This window comes from Choristoneura fumiferana, chromosome 21 (genome assembly GCF_025370935.1).
Source record: "Choristoneura fumiferana chromosome 21, NRCan_CFum_1, whole genome shotgun sequence".
NCBI classification, from domain to species: domain Eukaryota; kingdom Metazoa; phylum Arthropoda; class Insecta; order Lepidoptera; family Tortricidae; genus Choristoneura; species Choristoneura fumiferana.
The window spans coordinates 3032816-3042180 of record NC_133492.1 but is presented as its reverse complement, the minus strand read 5'-3'; positions in this window follow the sequence as shown (position 1 = coordinate 3042180).

The window sequence follows — 9365 nt, the reverse complement described above, 5'->3', positions numbered from 1 at the left end:
CTTCCCTGTAGGTAGTAGGTAGCCTTTGATTTATCAAGTTAGTGAAAACATCACATATATTTTTTCTGACATCATCATCATCATCATCATCCCAGCCTATATACGTCCCACTGCTGGGCACAGGCCTCCTCTCAGAACAAGAGGGCTTGGGCCATAGTTCCCACGCGGGCCCAGTGCGGATTGGGAACTTCGCACGAACCATTGAATCGCTTCGCATGTTTGTGCAGGTTTCCTCACGATGTTTTCCTTCACCGCAAAGCTCGTGGTAAATTTCAAATGTAATTCCGCACATGAATTTCGAAAAACTCAGAGGTTCGAGCCGGGGTTCGAACCCACGACCCTCTGCTTGAGATGAGAGGCGATAGGTCAAACCACTAGGCCACCACGGCTTTTTCAAACCACTAGGCCACCACGGCTTTTCTGACATACTTACATAAAATTATTTTCAATACATAAAACGACGGCAGGGTTAGAATACCTATTTTTTTAAAAAAAGGTCTCCAAAAGCGCGGCAAAGGCTTTGAGTACGTTCTAATTTTTCACTATGCCCGTGTCAAAAAGAAACGACAATTTTATAACTCTTTACCTTCTCACCTGTATCTAGCTCGAGGCATTTGACGTGTCGCTATGGTTGATATTAAATTTATTTTTCATTGTCTTCTTTTTAATAAAGGCGGGATCACACGAGTTTTATGGCGTTACCCGTGTGTGCGCGGCGTTATTACTTTTACACTAGCTCTGGCAACCCTTTGTTTGAGTTCGTTTAGTTCTATTGAAGCTAGACGAGGTGGGTAATTGTTACTTAGACGTTACAGTAAAGTAAATATACAGTGTGATGAAAGGATAGAGCATTGAAGGGTTCACTTTTGTCGTTTCGTAACTGAAGAATAAGAAATGGAGCCCTATTAGTGTCATTCTACTGTCTGTCATAACATAACATAACATAGGGATGTATCTCAGTAACCCTTTCATATTTATAATATAAAAAGGACTCCCGTTATTTCAACTTTAATCCATACTTAATATTATAAATGCGAAAGTGTGTTTGTATGTTTGTGTGTTTCCCCGTCTTTCATGCCGTAACGGAGCGACGGATCGACGTGATTTTTGAGATAGAGATAGTTTATGGGCCCGAGAGTGACATAGGCTACTTTTTATCCCTGAAAAATGCACAGTTCCCGAGGGAACAGCGCGCGATTACCGAATACTACGCGGGCGGAACCGCAGGCAAAAGCTAGTTTAACTTATATCACTAAGAGGATGAAACAACACTGATGCAGATCTACCAGATCTATATCTCATATTAAATGATAATGTAATGATTAACTCAAGTCTTAAATCGAGTCTAGCTCGACATGTTTCGGGCTAATTCGTAGCCGTTCTTCCTTGGAGCAGCAAATTTCAGGATTTTTATAAATTCCCACGGGAGTTCCCAAAGTTACATCATGGTCTTCATTGACATTGCATGACTTGCATTAAAAACAACCATGCCAAATGTCATGATTCTAAACCCAGCGGTTGAGATTTCGAAATTTTTTACAGATCCCGTGGGAACATCGCGATAAAAAGTAGTATGCTATATGTTGTTCCAGATGTCCAGCTATCGACATACCAAATTTTATCCAAATCTGTCCAGCAGTTTCAGCGTGAAGTAGTAACAAGCATACATACATATATCACAAACTTTCACATTTATAATATATATTTTTTTTTATACAATATAGGCTTGCGTTTGGCCACAATCACGCCTGATGGAAAGCGAGGATGAGGCCTACGATGGAGCACGCTATCGGTAGGATTACAAGTAAATTTCAGTTACAAACTTCGGTACAAGGTAATCCCACGCCATAAAGTTTTACTCCCATTTAAGGAACGCAATAAAAAAGTACGAGTAAATACAATAAATCCCTCCCCGAGGATTGGTACAAAAGTCAGAAAGCCTCTTTAAAAAACAACCACTTGTGGAGCCATGCAGGGGAAGCAGGGGCAAATCCGTATGCAAATTAGCCTAGACGGCATTACTGCTGTCCGTGCGACCCTTGGTTCCCCTCAGAAAATTAAGAAAAACATGAATTTTCTACTCATCTATGAATAAATTGTGGAGGGTGTGCGGTGTTTCGAGGGTGAGTGCTTTGGGTGTTTTAATCCTACATTGCCACGATAGATGGCAGCACAATTAAAAAAGTAGCTGTTGCTAAAAACCCATGTTGGGATAATACTTTGACCTATTGCCTCTCAAGCAGACTTATATATTAAGAAGAGTTCTATCAGACCACATTTTTAATTATCATTCAATTTTTATGGAATAATCGAGAAAACTAACAAAAATGCAACGTTGTCAGTCAGCTCAGCAGGTATAAACGTTCTTAACAGTAGTAACTACGGTCTATATCCTATTACTAATTTACATAATTTAAATCAGGCATTACTTTGCAGAGGTCCATATCAACATCTGGTAGTATAGTGTACGGTTGTGTTGCTCGTTGGAGCAATACTAACTCATTGGCTTTACGGCCTCGCAATGTAATGGAACTTGCACGATTTTCCTTACAAGTCTAAACTCGGCTTTATTTTGCGGAGGTCTATATCAATGAACTAAAAGAATTTCTTTGCGTGAGCTTAGCGACAAATTATGGAGTCTAACATCTGGTAGCGTGGTGTACGGTTGTGTTGCTCTGAAGATGAGCTCTGGTTGAGTTCGAAACGCGTCAGTGTATTGTGGTGGTGGTGGTGATAGATGGGTTTGTGTGATTTGTGTGTTCTTACAGTGTTGAGGTGGAGGAACTGCATGAACACGCATATCTTGCATAAACGTAGCTATCATATTAAATATAATGACCCGGATAACTCACGTCTTAAATCGAGTTTAGCTCGACATGTTTCGGGCTAATCCGTAGCCCTTCGTCTCCGGAGCAACGCGACTCAGCGGCTGCTGCAACACGCGCACACTAAACTCGATTTAAGACGTGAGTTATCCGGGTCATTATATTTAATATGAGTGAGTCTCACGGTAGTTTCATGTTCAAAACGTAGCTATCATAAGGTCGCGGGTGAGCAAAGAAATTCTTTTAGTTCATTACTAATTTACAGTTAATCATTAATTAAAAGAAAAAAAAACTTTTTTAAAAAGCTTTTATTTAAACGCTCTAAAAAGAAGAAAATAAAATTTTAACTATGAACTTACAACTTATATGGTCATAAAAGCTTGTCGCGCGATTTTCTTGTGTAAATAAACTAGTACCTACTTATTGATTAATGTTAAATCTGCTAAGTTTAAATTAATAAAATTGCAATTAATTAAATATTGATAATCGCGACAAGCTTTTATGACAAGCTTTTGTGGCGGCGAGCGAGCGAAGCGAACGAGCAAGACGAAACTGGGCAGAAGCGACTTGGATAGGTTAGGTTCAGAAGGGTTGATTCAGAAGAATTGTTAGGTTTTTTTTGTAACAGAGCGGATAAAATGAATGGCTTGCTTAATTGCTTGCTTGCATCAAAGTTTTAAATGAATTATAAGTTTTAAATCTTAGGTGTTATGAACATTATACGCTTTGATCGTTATATCAATTGATATTATATATAAACAACGTTATACCTTACAAAATTAGATATTTTAAAATTATACTTTTCGTTCATTATTTAATCATTCATCTAATGAGCGCTATACTAAACGAGTTTGCACTAAGCGCAAACTCGTTTAGTATAGCGCACTAAGCGCATACGCACAGCTTGGCTATACCCAGTTAGATCACCATTTGCAAATTATATACACAACTCAGGGCCGGATTTAGAGGTCTGGAGGCCTTGGGGCAACAAAGGAGTGGAGGCCCCCCCACCCCGCTGCCCAAACTATTGTCCAAATTTAATGAGGGCGTTTTGACATTTTGATATTTTACTGATTGGCTGATTGAAGTGAACAAATATAGATCAAGAGTTGTTTGTTTACTAGTGTATACTGGTCAGAATTTGAATAAATATCCGAAATATATGTTATGGGGGTCTGTGAGAACCTTTTAAAAAGTATTAGAAAACTTAAAATAAAACATGGATGAAATCGGTTAAGTCGTTCTCAAGTGGCGTGACCCGGAAATAGGGATTTATTGTTATACTAGTTCACAGTCCACGTGGACTTAGATTTATCTGAGCCAGTTATTGTTTTAGTTAACTGCCTAGAAATTTACAAAAAATATCTACCATCAAAATTTAATAAACAGTTATAGCAATTGTAGTTTCCGAAAAAAATACCTGTGACATAAGGACAGATAGTCAGACAAACAAACAGAGTGGATTAAAATGGTATAATTTCACAGACTATAGTAACCAAAACATTATATTAATCGAAGTTTCAGCCAACGTCGAGGTTATTACTTGTGTAATTATAGCTTAATAATGTTGTTTGGAATAAATGTCTTTCGTTTTTTTGTTCCGAATCTTTCAAAACTGTTCCACGAAATTACATATTAAAATTGACGTCTCTTTTTTCATTTGTGAACCGATTCAAATGAAATAAACACTAAATGTTAAAGAAAACCGCATCCTTCTAGGTTAAGCCGTTTCTGAGATTAGCATGAGTAAACGCACAGACTAACAGACAAACCGATAAATAGACAATAATTCTAAAAATCATTGTTTTGGGTTCTATTGCGCTAATAAATATCCTTAGTAACAGTTTTTCTCAAGTATTTTCCATGTACACACGACACCAACTTCCATCCCAGCCTATATACGTTCCACTGCTGGGCGCAGGCCTCCTCTCAGACTGAGAGGGTTTGGGCCGTAGTTCCCACGCGGGCCCAGTTTGGATTGGGAACTTCACACACACCGTTGAATTGCTTCGCAGGTTTTTGTTGTGCAGGTTTCCTCACGATGTTTTCCTTCACCGTAAAGCTCGTGGTAAATTTCAAATGTAATTCCGCACATGAATTTCGAAAAACTCAGAGGTGCGAGCCGGGGTTTGAACCCACGATCCTCTGCTTGAGAGGCCATAGGTCAAACCGCTCGGCCACCACGGCTGACACCAACTTGTTACAGATTTATTATTTGTAGAGTCATGTAGGGGAAAACGTACGCAGTGGGTAAGTGTACGCAATCCCAAAATCAGTCCGAAATGTATGTGATAGCGTACACTTACCCCTATGAAGAAACTTCAACGGTCATATTCATATTCATATTTATTCATTCAAATTCATGCTCATTACATTATTAGATGGTAGTTTTACAAGACGGTAGGTACATGACACCCTGTAAGGGTATAGAATGTATATCTATTAAAATATTTACTTATAATTATTAAGGACACATTTTATATAACTCTTATTAATCTCTTCTTATCTTAAATTATTCATATTTGTCAATATAATTTATGTTAAAATTTAATGTCAATTTCTTTAAATTATTATAATTATATTTATCGCTTTATTTGGTACATGAGATCTTGTACAATATAGTCATGTTTTCTTATTATTCCTTTCGAAGTACGAAATAGAATTTTTCGGAAAACGTGAACTAACTGAAAACTTACTCTGTACTCACACGTTCAGACAAAAGAGTTCGTGTGGACAGTGCTCTTATACTTTTATTCATTTTGCTTGCACGAACATCCACCCAACATAAATACAACTCTATTTGCACTAAGTTAAGCTTCAACTTTATTGCCATTTTAAAATGACCGTAAAATTACGCTTTTATTTAGGCTACGTTTCCACTTGAGATGTGCGAGGGTGCGTTGAGAGGAATGTGTTTATCATAAACCAATGGAAATATTTCATTTACCTATCTTTACTCATCGCAGCTTTAGTGGAAACATCTCAGCAGAACGAGGTTTTTGTATATACAAAAAAACATACAGTCGAATTGAGAACTTCCTTCTTTTTTTAAAGTTGGTTAAAACGAGGGAAGAATGTATGCAAAGAATGTGTTGTGAGGGATGTGCTGCGAAGTATAGGTAGTGCCACCAGAGTTGAGGTTACGCACACAAGTACATGTCGTGTAATGACAGCGGGATTTTGACATTCACTCATTCATTTCATTCCTTCTCCTTTTATACAATCAGTACTTCATGTAGCTCTCTCTCGTGGCACTACCTATATTCAGTCACTAGAGGCCCGCTCTACTCCCGCCTCACCGCCCCCGCTCGCTTATTTGAAAACAGCAGGGCTACCAAATTCGAAAATCGAAGTTCGTGTCGTACCATCCCGTCAACGCGTATATAATTTAATACGAGAGGGACGGTATGATACGAACTTCGCTTTTCCAATTTCGTAGTAGCCCTGATGCCCGCTATAGGTAGTCATTCACGATGACGCGTGCCGTGGTTCTTATTACAATGTCATTAATGTCTAATTTTGACAAAAGCACGCGTCTTCGTGGATGGCACTAGGTAGGGGAGACGGAGGAGAGTTGTGGCAGAGGAGCTTATTAACTGCTAGCGAGCTCGCAATGGCGCGCGTTTGATAGCTCTAGACTTGAACTGAAAAACGCGCGCTATTGCGAGCTCGCTAACAGTTAGTAAGTTCAAAAAAAATCGACATTGTCAACTCTACTCTGTCACAACTCTCCTCGGTCTCCCCTAAACACCCCCTTGCTACTCATCTTCACACATCACCGGTGGAAAGAGTCAAAACGTTCCACATCCTCGCTACTCATCCTCGCTCCGGTCAGCTACTTGTTCATCTTTAGTGGAAACGCAGCCTTAAAATAGCCGTAAAATTACACTTTTCATTTACAAATGTCAGAAGTAATTTATGGCCTTTTTATTGAAATATTTTGGATCTGCATTCCGTTTGATGTTGAAGATAAGATTGGAATAATAAAAACGAGACTCAATGATAACGCTAGGAAAGGTTTCGTTTAAAATTAAATGTGAAGTTCGTTTACATATTTTGCTTTTAGAATTATGCAGTCGTTAGTTGGTCCAAATAAATACGGACTTCATTTATTATGCTCATGGCCGCTAAAGATTTTAAAATTTAAAAATAATATTGTGTTTAGTTCACAAAAAAATCTTAAAAATATATATAACGTGTCTGTACTCCCTAGATAAAGATCTAGATCCAAACAGTTTTTACAAATGATTCGTTTCACAAATGTTTCATTTGGCCAAATTCATTTTATTTTGAAACTGTGAATGTTTCAGGATTTATATAAAACTAATCTAACCTAACCTATCGGGTTCTACGCAATGGTCTTGAAATAAATCCTGAACAGTTCACAGTTTCAGAATAACCTGCATTTGCTCAAATTAAACATTGGTGAAAAAAACCGTTTATAAAAAAAAATAACCAAAATGAAAAGATACAATTTCGAAATGAACTCAGTACGAAGTTCTATCATCAGAAGCTTTAGTTTTAAGGTCTCTACCCACTACACCGTATTAGTACGGTAGGTTAGGAAACGTACTCATACTTTTCAATACATAGAATATATTTTGACTGACACGTTGCTTTTACATCCAGGGTATGTTACGGTGTAATGGGTAGAGACCTTTATTTTATTAGAGACTTTTCTTCTCAACAGAGATTTTTCCATTTGATATTTTTGTAGCCTACATTGAATAAATATTTTTTGATTCGACGTAACTCGAAATCAAGGTGGATTTGCAGGTGGTAGGACCTTGTGCAAGGTCCGCCCGGATTGCTACCACCATCTTGCTCGCTAATCCTGCCGTGAAGCAGCAGTGCTTGCACTGTTGTGTTTCGGCGTGGAGAGTAAGACAGCCGGTGAAATTACTGGCACGTGAGGTATCCCATCTTAGGCCTCTAGGTTGGCAACGCGTCTGCAATACCCCTGGTGTTGCAGATGTTTATGGGCGGTGGTGATCTCTTACCATCAGGAGACCCACTTGCTCGTTTGTCATCCAGTCGTATAAAAAGAAAAATACATTTCTCTAGTTCTTTATTGAAATGACGCTACAATTTTCCAGCTTCTAAACCATCGTACAATCTTACTTTGTGTGTTAGCATAGATTGAAGAGTCAGAGCTTGATCTCACTTCCGTTGCAGACGGGCAACGATCGCGTTATGACATGAAAGGGTTAGTGGGGGCACGAAACCAGCGACTTTTTAACCATCATCATCATCATCAGCCTATAGCAGTCTACTCCAGGACATAGGTCTCCTCCAATCGCAATTGCGCCCTGTCTTTGGCTGGACGCATCCAGCTTCCACCAGTAGCCTTTCGCAGATCGTCACTCCACCTGGCCGGAGGGCATCCTACACTACGCTTGCTGAGACACGGTCTCCTCATAAGAACTAGTTTGCTTATCGAATTTTTATTTTACTGCGCGAAATAGTGTTATGTTTTTCACGTGTACGTAAGTAGGTGTGTCAATTAGGTTGATCCTCTCTGTACCCTTAACAGCTGGATGGTTTCCAACATTTTAGTAATCATAAGATTTGTCAGAACTGTCGGAGTGTCAGGCATGGGGCTTATAATATTTAAAAATGGCGTCCATGAAAAAATATGGAGGAGGATTAATTTTTCGAAGTGTTTTATAACTAAGTAGCTTTTACCTCGAGCTTCGTTCGTAAAAGTAGTAAAATTAACGATTATAGTAAAATATTATACACCATTATCAATACTCCCAAGACAAAACTGTAATAAAAAACGGGAAAAATGCGTGCCGGGCTAGAGCCAATTTTAAACAAAAATATATATATATTGAAAATACAAACTGAAATATAGATGCACAGAAAAAACAGAAAAATAAGACCATCACTGGGAATCGAACCCAGGTCCTGGGTAATCCGTACCGCGTGCTATACCGCTACACCACTGATGGTCAACCATCAGTGCATCTATATTTCAGTTTGTATTTTCAATTTAGGTTTTACGGGATGACCGTAAAAGTAAAAATTTGGAATTGAAATAAAAAATACAAAAAGATTCCAAAAAACCAATCTTAAAAATATATATTCCTTTCATTCCCTATTACGCGGGAATTACCAATAGTACATTACTGTAGAGGCCGACAACCCCACGTTCCGGCCGAGTTCAAATTAAAAATGTCCGTAATTCCCTATCCCACGAGAATTATATCCCAATCCGCGTAGCCGTTTTGACGTGAAAGAGGAACAAGCTATTTTTCTCAAACATGACATGAAATATTGACGTTGTGTTACAAATAATAAGCCGAGAAGTATCGCGCTGCAGGCGGTGTGGCTCAGCTGCGTGCGCGCGGTCACTCTAGCGGCCTGCAAACAGATTTCATACAACCTTGCAGGCCGCTGGCCGGCAATGCGACCGTCTTTTGTTTCACGGCTCTGCGACACGCACGCGGCCCACGTCCAGCAACACCGCAGCACGCACAGCAGCACCGCCAGCAGCCAGCGCGACACGCGCGTACACAACACCGCGACCAGACTAGC